Source organism: Sciurus carolinensis, chromosome 1, assembly GCF_902686445.1.
Source record: "Sciurus carolinensis chromosome 1, mSciCar1.2, whole genome shotgun sequence".
NCBI lineage: Eukaryota > Metazoa > Chordata > Mammalia > Rodentia > Sciuridae > Sciurus > Sciurus carolinensis.
This window is the reverse complement of record NC_062213.1, coordinates 25251920-25268204: the sequence shown is the minus strand read 5'-3', so window position 1 is coordinate 25268204 and position 16285 is coordinate 25251920. Positions and strand designations below refer to the sequence as shown.

General features: G+C 33.9%; 1 pseudogene; it reads right to left on the bottom strand.

The window, feature by feature from the left end:
* Positions 1-14133: 14133 nt before the first annotated feature.
* LOC124968798 (uncharacterized) lies at positions 14134-14224 on the bottom strand (annotated as a pseudogene).
* Positions 14225-16285: the final 2061 nt, after the last annotated feature.

The following is a 16285-nucleotide window of genomic DNA, read 5'->3' as shown; positions in this document are numbered from 1 at the left end:
ATAAGCTATCAGATAGAAGATTGAATGGCTGATTATCTGCTAATACTGGCAAAGAGTTTTGCCTATCCGCTATACGAAGGTCCTCCTCCAGCTGTTCCCACTGTAGGGTATTCAAAAGGCCCTCATCCAAAAACTAAGGGGAAACCCTTTCCACAGTATCGAGAAATACTTTAGCTGTTTTTTCCTTTAATGGCGTCCCATGGTTTTTTAATAGCTCCCTGAGGGGTTGCTGCATTCTGAATTTAGACGTTTCAGACCCCATTGTTACTAATTTGAATAGCTTCAGTTATGGCATTTACAATAACAAACAGTGGCCTAGCTGCCAGGAGCAACGAGATTACTGAAAGGAAAACTATCTATCAAGTGTGCATTAAAATTTTTATAGCGGCTTTTCACGTGCTACCTATACCCTAATTGGACCGCTTCAAGCGTGTTTCTACTTTCACTTTTTAATTGGACCGCGTTCCACGCGTCAGGACCGCTGCTGGCGTATCCCGATACCGGACACCTTCCGTGTGTCCTTATTTTTATTTTAATCGGACCGCATCCCGCGTGCCCCCAGGACCGCTGATGGCGTATCCTGATACCCTTTAACTGGACCGCATTCCGCGTATCCCCAGGACCGCTGATGGCGTATCCTGATACCCTTTAACTTTTTTATAACCGGTTTAACTTATTGAAAAATTTTTTTTAAGATATCTTACCTTGTCTTCTTTATAAACCCTTCATGTTCCCGGGTTTCGGCACCAGTTATCGCGTTCCCTCTGCCCGCAGAGAGAGACACGACAAACGTCTGAAGCTTTGGAAGTTTATTGTGCACAGTCTTCCTTTCTTTCCCTCTTTTCTATCCCCTTCTCTCTTTTCTTTCTCTCGCTCTCTTTCCCTCTGCTTAACTCTCGCCTGCTCCGGTCGCTCCGCTTCTCCCGCTCGGCTCACGCCTGCTTCGGCCGCTCCGCTTCTCCCGCTCGGCTCTCGCCCTCGCTCGCACTCTTCTTCCTCGCTTCTACTCCTACTCTCAGCTTCTTCCTACTCTCAGCTTCTTCTTACTCTCAGCTTCTTCTACTCTCAGCTTCTTCCTACTCTCAGCTTCTTTCTTACTCCCCCACCCACCAAGCTTATATACACTTCAACCAATCAGGGGAGAGCACACGAGGTAAACGCGCGGACAACTGCAGGCATAGAATAGGTACACGAGGGGGGCATGCTCTAATCACATCATTAACTAGCCAATCATTGGAATTCGTTGGTTGTTTACTGTATAGCTGGCCATTTTTGGCTCAGCGCCAGGCGCCATCTTGACCATGCCCAAGGCTGGGGGTCCCGGAAACCCTGACAGGACATAACATCAAATACCAATATAACACATTAGAAACAAACCTATAATGCCAAATAGATTCAAACCACAAGAGTTTAAAGAAGACATATATGGGAGAATATTTGCATAATCTTGATGTGCAACCAAAAGACAACCTTGACTATATATTAAACCTATTTTTGGAAGAAGACACTGTGAGTACATATAAAAGATATAGACAAATGATGCATACAATGAAGAAATCTATCTTACTATGTAAGTATTCCTCATATGTCATTAAATAAAAAGGACAAAAGAAATCAGCAATTAAAAATTAAGAAATACAAATGGCAAACCAATTAACTAAACTTAATGGTAAAATAAAGTATAAAATAAAATGAGATTATTGATCACCAGTTAAATTAGCAAAGTTTAAAAATTATTTTTAATGTTCAACTATGTTATGAAAAACAGACAGTTTAGGTAATACATTTTTCTTCTTAGATAGATTTATTTTTTTAGAGATGTTTTAGGTGCACAGCAGAAAGTGTGGATATTTCTCTGTACCCCTACGCCTGACAGACACCTATAGCCTCCCCCCTATAAACATCCTGAACCAGAGTGGTATATTTGTTTTAACTGATGTACTCAAACTGACAAATTATTATTACATCCAGAATACATATTAGGGTTCACCCCTGGTTTTGTATATTCTATGGGTTGTAACAGTGCACAGTTATATGTATCTACTATAATAGTTTCATATAAAATAGGGTCACTGATCTAAAAATTCTACGATGGACCTAATTCTCTCTCCCTCCTCCTTAATACCTAGCAATAATAGATCTTTTCACCATCTCCATAGTTTCACCTTTACCAGAATAACACATACTTGTAGGCCTACAGTATACAGCCTATTCAGACTGGTTTCTTGAAATTGGCAATATGCATTTATGTCTCTTCTATGATGCTTCATGACTCAATAGATCATGTTTTATAGCACTGAATAATAATATTTCATTGTCTGGCTGTTCCTTGATAGAGTTGTTCACTCCTGTATTGAAGGGCATCATGGTTGTTTCCATGTTTAGAAATTATGAATAAAGCTGCTAAACATCTGTGTGCAGGTATTTGTGTGAACATACGCTTTCAACTCATTTGCCTAAGTACTAAGGAGCATGACTGCAGGATTGCATGGTCAAGGTAAGTTTGGTTCTTAAAAAAAAAAAAAAAAAAAAAAAAAAAAAAAAAAACCTCGCTAGCCTTAAACACTGTGGTAGCATTTTTTCATTCCCACCAGCAGTGCGTGAGTCTCCCTGTTGCCCCACATCCTTACCAGACTTCAGCACTGTGTGTGCCCTCATTCTGGCCATTTCTGTTTTAATTTGCATGTCTCTGATGACATAAAAATATGGAGCACCCTTCCTAAGCTCATTTGCCATCAGTTTATCTTCATTGGTGAGATATCAGGTCGAATATTGAATAAGCTATTTAGAGTTTTCTTATTGTTGGGTTATAAGAGTTCTTTGTACATCTTGGATATAGTCTTTTATTTTATATGCCATTTGAAAATATTTTCTCCTAGTCTGTGGTTTGTCTTTTCATTCTCTTAACAATGTCTTTCTGGAGTAGAAAACTTTAATTGTAAATGACTTCTTACCTAGAATTCTACTCTTTTTTAATTTTTTGGCAATCTTTTTTTATTATAGCATTAGAGTTATACATAATAGTTGGAAGCATTCTAACAAAAATCATACATACTTGGAATTTGATTTACTCTTTTTCAGTTTCAGTGAAGGATGTGGGGATACATCCTGTCCTTCCTCCCTCCTCCTACTCTCCTTCCTCTATTTTATTGATCTTCCTTTCACTCATTTATCTATTTATTTTTGATGGGTGATACACACACACACACACAAACACATAAAAAGGGGGAATTCACTGTGATGTATTTATACATGCCCTTAGTGTGATTTTGTTAAATTCATTGTACATTTCCTCCCTTTGCCTGTCCCTCCGCCCTCCCTCTTGATCTCCTTCTTACAATCCACTGATCCTCCCTACACCTTTATGATACCTGATCTGCTCCTCCTCTGCCACTTTTCCCACTTACTTTGTTCCAGCTTCATACAAAATATTTGAGCCTTGATTTTCTGAATGGTTTATTCCACTTAGCATAATTTTCTCCAGTTCTATATATATTTACCAGCAAATGCATAATTTAATTCCTCTTTGCAGCTGAGTAGAACTCCATTGTGTGTGTCTGGGCTGGTTACATAATTTGGCTATTTCGAATTGTGCTGCTATAAACATTGATGTGGTTGTATTGCTAGAGTATACCGATTTTATCTCTTTTGGAAAAATACCAAGGAATGAAATAACTGGGTCGTATGGTGATTCCATTCCTAGTTTTTTAAGTAATCAAACTGCTGTCCAGAATGGTTGTACTAATTTGCAGTCCCACCATCAATGTATGAATGTACCTTTTAGAATCCTACTCTTAAACAAGAGTTAGACATTTTCAAATATGCAAGATTTTTTTTGTTATTGTTTTTTTTGTTTGTTTTGCTGGGCTGCTCAGGTTGATCTTGAACTCCCAATTCTCCTTTGTTAGCTTTCTAAGTAGCTGGGATTACAGGCATGCTATTCACAGCACCTGAAATTTTTATTTTTAATGAAGTCTAGCTATAGATATTTTGCTGTCCTAGATTGTGTCTCATGTATTGTATCTAAAAAGTCATCACTATAAAATCATCTCGTTTTTCTACTGTTCTACAAGGTTTATACTTATGCATTTTCCACTTAGGCCTATGGGTCAGTTTGAGTTAATATTTGTGGAAGGTATAAGGTCACTGTCAAAGTTCATATGTTTTTCATGTGGATAGCCAGTTATTGCAGCACCATTCATAGAACACATTTGGTGAGTGGATTATATTTGTGTGTATTTCTAGGCTCTCTATTCTATTTCATTGATGTATTTGTCTCTTTTGCCAATGTCAGACTATTTTGATTATAGTAACTTCATAGGAAGTCTTGAAATAAAGGAGTGTCTGTCCTCCAATTTTATTCTTCTCCTTTAATATTGTGCTGGCCGTTTTGTGCCTTTTCCCCTTCCATTTAAACTTTCACATCCTTTTTTATATTTCTGCAAAATAAGTTGCTGGTGTTTTAATAAATATTGCACTGAATGTGTAGATCAATTTGAAAATGACTGATGTCTTCACAATATTGAGTCTATCTGTGAGCATGAAATCTATTTCCACCTATTTTTTATTACCTAAACAGCAACTGGTTAAAGTACTGAAGATGTGTAAAGAATGGATCATAGCTTATAGTGAGCATTGTTTAAATTTTTGAATGACACTGGTCACAAAGTTTTGAGGAAAATTTTACTGTGACCAAAGAAATCTCCAAACATCACACTGTCTTCAGATGTGAAGGCAACACAAAGGCAATTATTGACACTGGTTAACTAATCCCAAAATATAGATGTAAATACATGCCAGTTGACCAATTAATAAATCAATAGGAATAATACATGAATAAGGAAACACTGAACACGGAACTTACCTAAATGCATATTAAAGAAATTCACTAGAAATGGTTATGTAAACAGACACAAACATACTTTTATTTTTATTTTTTACTCAACTTGGACAGATAAGAGGATTCAAACAGATATCCTTTCAATGTGTCCTGCTCAGTTGCAAAGAGTATGGATAGTTGGCCACCTCCAGCTGAAGGATGCCAAAGGGGACTTGCCTTGGCTTTGAGCTTAAGTCAAGACCGTCTGAGGACAACCCAATGTCATAAGAGGCATGTCTTTTGCTGGTATTCTCTAACTGACAAACTTCTCCTATGATGCTGACAGAGCCATCACCAGATCTCAGTACAGTCTAGTGTCTGCTGAATAAATCTCACTGCCTCAGTGTCTGCTTTCAAGAAAATACAAACCACAATAACAACTTTTCATATTGAAAAAGTTCAAAGATGGAAAAAGTGAACAATTAAAATAAATATCCATAATTAGTTTTTGTCACTGGAAAAATGTTTATACAAATGCCTATCTTGAGAGAGAGAAATGTGCGCATAGGTATGTTTGTATTCAAATGCATACATGTGAGTGTGTTTGTCTTGCAATTATGTCAATTACAGGCATCTTAACATTTTACTCCTACATATTTCATTTTGTATATCTTAATAACAGGGAAATTCTCTTCATGAACAAAATACATTATCCTCTCAAGAAATTTCAATCATTTACTATAAATTATATATTTAAATACCAGAAATTATTCCCTAATTCTTTTTTTTTTTTAATTTGGTCTGATTTTGGATACAAGAGTCAATTGAGGATTACAAAATTGAATTTAGTTGGCATGCATTTAAAATCTGTAAGAGTATCCCAGTTTGCAAATTTTTCATGCTTCATGACCTAAATATCTTAGACTACTGCTTTTGCAAAGTACCACTTAATTTATATTCATTAAGTTTTTTCCTCATCATTAACTTAAAATTAAATATTGCTGGAAATATTGGTACATAGATGATACTGTGCCTTCTTAGTACTTTTATTGGTGGTCATAATGTCAGTTTGTCAGATTATTGGTAATGCCACAATTGATCGAATTAATTTTTAGATTTCACCACCATGTGGAACATTTATTCCTTTATAATAAATGAATAATATGTGTGCTAATAATTTGAGACTGTGGAAATAACTTGATTTTTAATAATCTTTTGCTCAATAATTTTAGTAGCCATTGAGATCTTACAATGAGAATTGTAATGTACTTTTTTATTTTGGTTAAAATTCATAATTTTTAAATTTGTATTTTGTATAAAAATCTTTTACTTTTGCCTGTTTCCACACTAGTTTTAGTATTATTGATAATATATTCTCTTATGTTTGTTGAAATAAAATAACCATTACTGTTATTATTCTTTTTGATGCTCAAATTGTCTGAAATTTGGCCAGTAAGAGTCTTTTAATCAGGTTCCTGTCTTTTTATTTTGTTTCCAGCATTTTTGATTACTGGGAAGTGATCAAACCAACATCTACATGTTAGATGTACTTATTGCTAATGTGCTTAATTAGAAAACATCATTATTCTTGAAATTAAAATAATTTAAATTATAAATTTATGTGAATACATTGAGGAAAAATCCTTTAGGAGTTTTTCTATTTTGCCTTAAAGTATGAGAGGAGAAATAAATGTGCATATTTTTCCAAAGTATAATAAAATAATTTCCTAATTATTTAAGTTATTAGCCTGAGAAATACACTTGTAAAACGTACTACATGAAAACAGATCTAAATCAGGCGGATAGTTCTTCAGTTATATAAGAAAAAATTTTCAAAGATGGAATAACAATGATACATTTTCTTAAACAAAGAGAAAACTAAATTAGATGACAGATGGAAGAGTAACTATAACCTTACATAAATATATGTTAAAAGGATCTACAAAAAGATGAAGATATTTAACTCAAAAGAATAAAATCCAACTCTCTACTATCTTTAAGGATTCCTCTCAATCAAAGCAACTCAGAAACATAAAGAAAAATTGAATGCATATACAATTAGATAATTTTTAAAAGAAGCAAATAGAAAATAAGTGCAAATTATGTGCATCAGACAAGTGAATATTCTTTGTGACCATGTTTTATTAATAAATGTTGTCCTATAAAATAATACTGTATCTTTCAGAAATACTAAATGATACAAAAGTGAATAAAAGAACATTATAACCTTGAAATGTAAAAGTAAATATGAGTCTGAGAGGAAAACTCAAATACCAACATAGTTTATTATACACATTAAATAATTTTGTGTTAAAGGAAAATATCAAAATAGTTATTAAAAATGTACTGAGAAAATCCTTTTTACACATACACACACACACCCCAAAATGATTCTTTTACAAGGAAGTAATTTAAAAAGATGAAAATGTGTCTTAATCAATTGCATGGCAAATAGACAAAAGAATCAATAATATATCCAAGAGCATATTTTTGGAAATATGTATTGTATTAATGAACCATGCATTAGTCTGTTCAGGAACAGCAAATGAAGCAATATCAAAATGAAATAAAAACACACTACAAGTAAAAAAAGAAGAAAATCATGAGCACAGATGCTATAATTATATGATACTAAATTTTAAAACTCTAGATAAGATAAAATATTTTCACCAAACTTGATGTGAGATAGGTAGAAAATCCAATAAATTAAAGGTAATCTAACAAATGCATACAAGTAAAACAACTAGGTTGAGGATCAATCTCAATGGTAAAGCACTTCTCTAGTATTCACAAGGCCCTGAGTTTGATCCACAGCATTGTATTAAAAAAATAAAAAGAAAAAAATATTGAAGAAAATGGAATTTAATTAAATGTATTAAAATGATTAAGTTAATTAAATATAGTTTCCAAACAGCTAAAGTCAATTACAAAGCAATATATAATTGTGACACTATCTCTTTCTCTGTCTCTACACAAACACACACACACACACACATATTGTATTTCTCAGCTGTTTATTGCTTTTTATTTTATTTTATTTTATTTTGTAACCAAAATACCTGATATAAATAACTTAGAGGAGAAAGGGTTAACTTTGCTCACAGTTTCAGAAGTTTTAGTCCATGGTCAACTGGCTCCATTCCTCAGGGTCTAAGGTGAGGCAGAACATCTTAGCAGAAAAGCAAGACAGAAAAACTGCTCAGTTTCTGGTAGCCAAGAAGCAAAGAGAGACAGGGAGAGAGTAAGGAAGGGGCCAAGGACAAGATATGGTGCTCAAGGACACATTCCTGGTGACATACTTCTTCCAACTCAGCCCTATCTGCCTAGTTTCTACCTCCTCCCAGTAGTCAGTTCAAATTATTAATCAAATGGATTAATCCACTATGAGATTAGAACACTCATAATCTGATCACTTCCCAATAGCCTCGCTGTTGCTGCATTGGAGACCAAGTCTTCAAAACATGAATTTGGGGGAGAAATTCTACATCTAAACCACAGCACAAATAAATATCCATATTTTTCCTAACTTCCTTTTTTTTCCTAACCATCTATATTTTTTCCTATATGCAGACATGCATACACATGCACACACAGTCTTAAGATGTGTAAATATTAATAGTACTTTATCTAAGTACAAAGTGGTAAACTTTTAAATTATTATTTTCTATAGTTATACATAGTAGTTGGGTTAATTCTGATAAAATCATACAAGCATCGAATTCAATTTCAGTTCAAAATCCCTCCCTTTCTCCTCTTGTCTCTCCCTCTTTCCCCTCCTATCGTCCCTTCCCTCCTTCCTCTACTATGCTAGACTGACTTTCACCCATCTATATATATTTGTTTGGTTCCTTTTACTTATATACATAAAGGGCAAATTCCCTGTGGCATATTTGTATATATATATATATATATATAACATTTCTTATTTGTTCTTATGAGTTATATAAGATAGGTGGATCCATTTTGACATATTATACATATATGGAGTGTAATTTTTTTTCATTCTGCTGGTTGTACATGATATAGAATTACATTAGTCACGTAACCATATATGCATGTAGGATAGTAAAATGTCTGATTCATTCTAAAGTCTTTTCTATTCCCATGCCCCCTCCCTTCCCATCATTTCTTTTTGTCTAATCCAAAGTATTTCTATTCTTCCTTAATCCCTACCCCTTATTGTGAATTAGCATCTGCATATTAGAGAAAAAATTCAGTCTTTGGCTTTCTTGGCTTATTTCATTTAACAAGATATTCTCCAGTTCCATCCATTTATTGGCAAATGCCATGATTTCATTCTTTATAAAAATTGATTGACTATGTCACTGTCATGTGCTGATTTTAAGTCCAATGGGTGTAAACCAAGGAGTGGGAAAACTGAGTCAAATGACTTTTCTGAAGAATCTCTATGCTGCTTCCCATAGTAATTGCACCAATTTGCAGTCCCACCAGCAACATATGAGTGTACCTTTGTCCCACATCCTCACAAACATTTATTGTTACTTGTATTCTTTTTTAAATAGTTTTGCTCAATACCTTTATTGTATTTATTTATTTGTATGTGGTGCTGAGGATTGAACTCAGTGCCTCACATGTGCTAGGTAAGCACTCTATCACTGAGCTACGACCCCAACCCTGTAGCTTGTATTCTTGATAATTGCCATTCTGATTGGAGTGAGATGAAATTTCAGTGTAATTTCAATTTGCATTTCTCTAATGTTGAACATTTTTTTCATATTTGGAAACCAACCCAACAAAAGGAAAGAAAGACCTCGACAATGAAAACTACAGAACACTAAAGAAAGAATTTGAAGAAGAACTAAGAACATGTAAAGATCTCCCATGCTCTTGGATAGTCAGAAATAGCTTTGTCAAAATAGCCATACTGCCAAAAGTGCTATACAGATTTAATGCAATTCCTATTAAAACCCCAATGATATTCTTCATAGAAATAGAAAAAGCAGTCACAAAATTCATTTGGAAAAATAAGAGCCCCAGAATAGCCAAAGCAATGCTTAGCAAGAAAAGTAAAGCAGGAGGCATCACAATACCAGAACTTAAATTATACTACAGAGCTGTAGTAATAAAGACAGCAAAGTACTGGCACCAAAACAGGTACATAGACCAATGATACAGCATAGAAGACACAGAGAAAAATCCACATAAATACAGTTATTTCATACTAGACAAAAGTACCAAAAACAAACATTAGAGAATAGATAGACTCATCAACAAATGTTACTGGGAAAACTGAAAAACCATATGTAGCAAAATGAAATTAAACACCTCCTCTCACCCTGCACAAAATTCAACTCAAAGTGAATTAAGGACTTAGGCATTAAACAGAGACCCTGCGCTTAACAGAAGAAAAAGTAGGCCCAAATCTACATCATGTTAACTTAGGAAACTGACTTCCTTAACAAGACTTCTAAAGAAGAAGTTAAATCAATGATCAATAAATGGAATGGAATCAAACTAAAAAGATTCTTCACAGCAAAGAAAACAATCAAGAACATGAAGAGAGAGCCTAAGAACGGGAGAAAATCTTTGCCACCTGCTCCTCAGATAGAGCATTAATCTCCAGGGTATATAAAGACCTCAAAAAACTTAACATCAAATAAACAAATAACCCAATCACTAAATGGGCTAAGGAAATGAACAGACACTTCTCAAAAGAAATATGATCAGTAAACAGATAACATGATTCTTTAAGACTTCCTTCTACTTTGCCTACTCTTTCCTATCTCTCGACTCTGACTCCTGATCTCCTTCTTCTACACTATTGATCTTCCCTATATCTTTAATATATCATATCACTCCTTCCCACTTTATTTTATTCTAGCTTCAACATCTGAGTGGAAAATTCAATCTTTGAGTTTCTGAGTTTGGCTTATTTCACTTACCATGATGTTCTCATTTTTATCCATTTGCCAACAAACGCCATAATTTCATTCTTTCTTATGGCTGAGTAGAACTCCATTGTGTATATATACCACAACTTCTTATTTCCTTCATCTATAGATGGACACCTGGGTTGATTTCATAATCTGGCTATCAGCACTGAGGTGGATGTATCACTACAGTATGCTGATTTTAGTTACTTTGGGAAAGTACCAAGGATTAGGGTAAATGGGTTGTATGGTGGTTTCATTCCTAGTTTCTTGGATAACTTCCACACTGCTTTGTAGAGTGATTATAGTAGTCTGAAGTCCTACCAACAATGTACAAGTGTATATTTTCCCCTATATCTCCATGAACATTTATTATTGTTTGCATGCTTGATCATTGCAAGTCTGACTGGAGTAAAATCTTAGAATAGTTTTGATTTACATCTCCCTGATTACTTCAGATGTTGAACATCTTTTCATATATTTGTTGGACATTTGTGTTTCTTCTTTTGAGAAGTTTCTGTTTAGTGCTTTTGTCCATTTGTCAATCAGGTTATTGTGAATATTTGTGTGTGTGAGTGTGTGTGCATTTTTATGGTCTTTCTATATTCTGGATAGTAATCCCCCTATAATAGGGGTAGCTTGCAAAGATTTTCTCCCATTATGTAGGTTCTCTCCATACTCTAAATCATTTCTTTAGCTGAGCTGAAGATTTTAATTTGATGGAAATCCATTTATTGATCCTTGGATTTATTTCTTGAGTTTTGGGGATCTTGTTAAGGAAGGTGGTGTTCAGCACCAATATGATGGAGTGTTGACCTTATGTTTTCTTCTAGAAAATGCACGATTTCTCATTTAATTCCTAAGTTTTATCCATTTTGATTTGACTTTTGTACAGAGTGAGAGTTAGGAATCTAGCTTCATTTTTCTACATATTGATATCCAGTTTTCCCAGCAGTTTGTTTAAAAGGATGTCTTTTTTCCAAAATATATTTTTGACAACTTTGTCAAGTATTGAACAGGTATAAGTATGTCTCTGTGTCTTCTATTCTGTTCCATTAGTCTTTATGTGTATTTTGATGCCAATACCATGCTGTTTTTGTTACTATAGTTTTGTAGTATAATTTCAGACCAGGTACTCTGATGCCTCCTGCATAACTTTTCTTGCTCAGTATTTGCTTTGACTATTCTGGGTCTCTTATTTGTCCAAATGAATTTAATGATTTCTTTGTAATTCTGTGAAGAATGTCATTGGTATTTTGATGGCAATTGCATCAAATCTGTATATTGCCTTTTATTGTATGGTCATTTTGACAATATTAATTTTTCCTATCCAAGAACAGGAGGTCTTTCCATGACAGGATCATGTCATCTGCAAACAGAGATAGTTTGACTTTTTCTTTTCTAATTTGTATCCCTTTGATTTCTGTCTCTTGCCTGATATGTTTGGATAATGTTGTTAGGACTATAGTGAATCGGAGTGATAGAGTGTAAAGCCTTGTCTTGTTCCTGATTTTAGAGAAAATGTTTTTAGTTCTTCTTCATTCAGCCTAATATTGCCTTTAGATTTGTCATAAATAATTCTTATGTTGTTGGTGTATATCCCTTCCATCTCTAACTTCTCCAGAATTTCTAACATGAATGGATGCTGGGTTTTATCAAATTCCTTTTCTGCATCTATTGAGATGATCATGTGACTCTTCTCCATAGTTCTGTTTAAATGATGAATTGCATTTATTGATTTTGCACATGTTTTACCAGACTTCCTTCCCTGGAACGAAACCCACTTAATCATGACATATTATCCTCTTGATTTTTTAATCCAATTTACTAATATATCATTAAGATTTTTGCATCTATGTTCAACAAGGTTATTGTTTTGTAGTTTTTTCTTCATGTGTCTTTGGATTTGGTTATCAGAGTTATACTAGCTTCACAGAATGTATTTGGGAGTGTTCCCTCCCTTTCAAGTTCATGGAATAATTTGACAAATATTGGTATTAGTTCTTTTGTAAATTTCTAGAAGAACTCAGCCAATAATTCATCTGGTCTTGAGTTTTTCTTTTGGGAGACTTCCAATTGCTTTCTTAGTTTTATTACTTGATTTTGGTCTATTTAGGTTTTATATATCTTCCTGGTTCAATTTGGGCAGGTCATATGTGTCTATAAATTTGTCAAAGTCTTCTAGATTTTCTAGTTTATTGGAGTAGATTTTCAAAAAGATTTCTGGTAATCCTCTAAATTTCAGAAGTTTATGTTGCGATATCTTCCTCTTAATGTATGATTTTATTGATTTGGGACTTCTCTTTCTGTGTTGGTTAGTTTGGCTAAGGGTTTTGCAATTTTACTTCCTTTTGAAGAACCAACTTTTTATTGCATTGATGCTGGATATTATTTTTTATTCTCAATCTCATTAATTTTGATTCTGATTTTAATCATTATAATCTTCCACTGATTTGGAGATTAGTTTTTCTTAAGGACTTGAGGTGAAGCATGAGCTTATATATTTGGGTTCTATTTTTTTTAATGTACACACTCAGTGCTATAAATTTTCCTCTTATAAAACTGCTTTAATATTGTCCCAGAGATTTTGATGTGTTGTATCTCTGTTCTTATTAGTTTCTAAGAGTTTTTTGACTTCTAGTCTCATTTCTTCTTTGATCCATTCTTCCTTTAACAGAGTATTTTTCAATCTCCATGTCTTTGTGATTTCTATTATTTTTCTTGTTGTTTTCTAGTTTCATTATGATCTGATAGGAAATATGGGATTGTCTTGATTTTTTTGTATTTGCTAAGGTTTATTTTGTGACCTAGAATATGGTATATTTTTGGAAAATGTTCCATGAGCTGCTAATAAGAGTAAATTCATCTGTTTTGGTGTTAAATACTCCATAGATGTCCATTAGGGTGATTTGATTTATAGTTTAATTTAAGCTGTATGTATCTTTGTTGGTTTTATGTTTTGATGACCTATCTATTGGTGTTAAGGGTGTGTTAAAATCATTTAGTATAATGGTACTAGGGTCTGAGATTTAATGTCATGGAGTAAATTTTTTTTTTAAGTAATTGGGTGTGCTGACTCTTGGGGTATAAATATTTGCTATCATTACATTTTCTTGTTGAATTTTTCCATTTAACAGAATACAGTGGTCTTCTTTGTCTCTTCTGATTAATTATTGCTTGAAATCTGCTTTGTCAGCTATGAGAATAGCTACTCCTGCTTCTTTTCAGAGTCCATTTGTATGGAATATTTTTTTCCCATCCTTTTACCGTCACCTCATGGGTGTCTTTGCTTATGAGTCTCTTGCAAACAGCATATAATTTGATCTCATTTTCAATTGATTCTTCTAATCTATGACTTATTACATTCAGTAATAGTATGGATAAGTTTTTCTTTTATCTTGCCATTTTGATTTTTTGCTATATTTAATATTGTATTGATTCCTGTTTATTATATTACTCATATTTATCTTCCTTGTCAAGGAGAGTGCTAACCTTCTCTCCTTTCATACAACACTTTTTCCTTAATTGGGAGCTTTGGGGTTTCTTTTTGAGTTCTTCTGTGTGCAATTTATCTTTGAGAATTCTTTGTAGTGCTGGCAGTTGCTCATGAATGCTTTTAGTTTATTCTTGTCATGGAAAGTTTTTATATACTCCCTCAAATTTGAAACTGAGTTTTGCTGAGTATAATAACCCTGACAAGCCGCTGTTTTCTTTCAGGGCTTGAAATATTTCATTCCAGGCCCTCCTTGATTTGGGGGTCTGAAATCAGAAATCAGATGTGAGCCTTATTGTTTGTGTCTAACTATGACCTGCCATTCTTCTCTTGCAGCTTTTAATATTTTTTTTCCTTATTGTTTATGTTAGGCATTTTGATTTGGATGTGTCCTGGAGAACTTCTTTTGATCAGGTCTATCTGGTGTCCTTTATACTTCCTGTATGTGGATGTCTATCTCATTTCTGAGATGGGAAATTGTTTATTTTCAATGTTTCTATTACTTTATTGAAGTAGTCTTTCAAAAATCTTCTTTTGTATAGGCTCACTTAATTCATTCCTTGGATCTTGTTTTAGTTCATTAAACATTTTAATAAACAGTTTTTATAATCTTTCTCTGGTATTTTACCTACTGCAGTACTGGGACCCTTTGTTGGGGATTGTCAATTTTGGAGGGGAGATTTGTTTACTGTTTGTTCTTGTTTTCAGATGTCTCCAACTTGTGTTTCAATTAAATCCTTGGTCAGAATTCCTGGTCTCAGACTAGGGTTGCACTGTTGATCCCTCTTGTTCTGGGGCTTCTGCTTCTTGAACTGCATAGCTACTAGTTCTTCCAGCTATCCAGCCTGCAGACACCCATTATGGACTATCCAGTTTCTGGTCGTATAAGCCAATCTAATAAATCCCCATTTTGTAATCATACTTCCTATTGATTCTGTTCCTTTAGAGAATCCTAACACAGATGCATTTCTTAGCTGCAGTATGTGTACTCTGTGAACTGTCCCAATCTCTTTCTAGCCCCTCTTAGAGGGAAGGGGAGCTAGGAATGGCACTAACATAAACAGCAGATGTACAGCTGTAAGGTAATTGTCCAGTGCCTACTTTGACATCCAAAACACTAATTCCCACCTACATAGAAATGGTGAGGTCAACATTTAACAATAGTCCCAACAGTAAAAAATTGTGAACTAGATAGATCAGGCACTTAATAGCAGGTATCTATTATGTTGTCCACTTTATTAATAATTAAGAATACAAGCAACAATAAATGTTGGCAAGGATGTGGGGAAAAAGATACACTCAAACATTACAGGTGGGAATGCAAATTGGTGTGACCACCCCAGAATGCAGTATGGAGATTCCTCAGAACACTTGGAATGGAAAAAAACATTTGACCCAGTTATCCCACTCCTCTGTTTATACCCAAAGGACTTCAAATAAACATACTATAGTGACAGAGCCACATTAATGTTCATACCAGCTCAATTAACAATAGCTAAACTATGGAACCAACCTAGATGCCCTTCAACAGATGAATGGATAAAGAAAATATGATATATATATAGATAGATATAGATATAGATATAGATATATGATATATATATGATGAAATATTACACAACTTTAAAGAAGAATGAAATTCTGGCATTTGCTGGTAAATGATGGATTTAGGGAATATCATGCTAAGTGAAATAAGCCAAACCCAAAAAACCAAAGGCTGAATGTTTTTTTCTGATATGCAGGTGCTAATTCACAATGTGAGGAAGCATGGAAGAATACAGTTACTTTATATTAGGTAGAGGGGAATGAAGGGAGGGGAAGGAGTATGGGGGAAAATGATAATAGAGTGAAGCAGACATTATTACTTCATGTATATATATGACTGCATGACCGATGTGATCCTACAATGTGTATAATCAGAAAAGTAAGAAATCACACACCATTTATGTATGATCTATCAAAATGTATAAATGCATTCTACTGTCATGTACAACTAATTAGAATAAATAAAAAATTAAAATAAGTAGAGAAAAAATAATCAAACCAACTTGAATGGGGTAGGAATTACATAATGTATGTGTG